This window comes from Desarmillaria tabescens (assembly GCF_030435595.1).
Source record: "Desarmillaria tabescens strain CCBAS 213 chromosome Unknown EV420scaffold_166, whole genome shotgun sequence".
Taxonomy (NCBI): Eukaryota; Fungi; Basidiomycota; class Agaricomycetes; order Agaricales; family Physalacriaceae; genus Desarmillaria; species Desarmillaria tabescens.
Window position 1 is genome coordinate 60,851 of NW_026848465.1, and position 900 is coordinate 61,750.

Sequence of the window (900 nt, forward strand, 5' to 3'; positions counted from 1 at the left end):
GGCATGGGTATGAAGTAGAACATGGTCCGAAGGATCTATAGCAAGCTATGAGTGGTAGATGGATGGGAAAGCTGCAGAGAATTGAGCGATGGTCTTTGCCGGCAGCCTAGCACCCTCTAGCACACTGTGCTGCGTGCGCACAGCTCCCAGATGTGAAAACTGTTGAGGAATTAAGGTTGAGAAGCACTGAATAGACACCGAACGGGCGCTTGATGGGTGCTAAACGATCACGAGATGGGCGCAAGAAGTAAAGTTCAATTAAGAAAAATGCCACGTAACTACTGTATGTATGTATTTACTGGCGCCGTCCTCATGTGGAAGTGCCGGCCTGATAGGATACCTCAACAAAAACTCTCACCAGTAAAGAGTGCACCATGGAGACGTTTCTCTCTTAAGATAAGCCAGAAGTAGCCATAGTCTCATAGTCAAGCGCACGAGCTGACAGGTGGAGATGGAGAGTATGGCCGATGGTAGAACACCGTCCTTCCGTATACAGTAAAAGCATCGGATATGGTGTAACGGCTAACATTGCCGCCTCTCACGCGGCAGCTCGGGGTTCGATTCCCCGTATCCGAAATTAAAGATTGGCCTCATATTTCTTATTGGACTCGAGACTCTAGTCTAGAGTCTACTCGCAATTAGGGCTGCGTAGGCTGCGTACTAAACCAGGGAGGGGTAAGATACGGTTTTGTACTGACCCCTCCCTAAAGGGGGTGTTTTGATACGTTATTTTACCTAGAGACGTTCGCACTTTTACCCAGAGAGAATATCGGAGGATACAGTAAGGAGCATGGAAGTGGTGCGCTAGGAATCCAAAAGCAGTCCTTGACTCGAGTAATAACAAGGCACACCGTATACGCTTACCAAAATATACGCGGGTTTCAATGTGACATGTTGGAC

The 900-nt window shown here is 48.1% G+C and overlaps 1 non-coding gene across 1 annotated transcript; it reads left to right on the top strand.

Moving 5' to 3' along the window:
- Positions 1-504: 504 nt before the first annotated feature.
- On the top strand, positions 505-576 carry EV420DRAFT_t324. The gene has a single exon. It is a non-coding gene; the product is annotated as a tRNA-Glu (tRNA).
- The last annotated feature ends 324 nt before the right edge of the window (positions 577-900 follow it).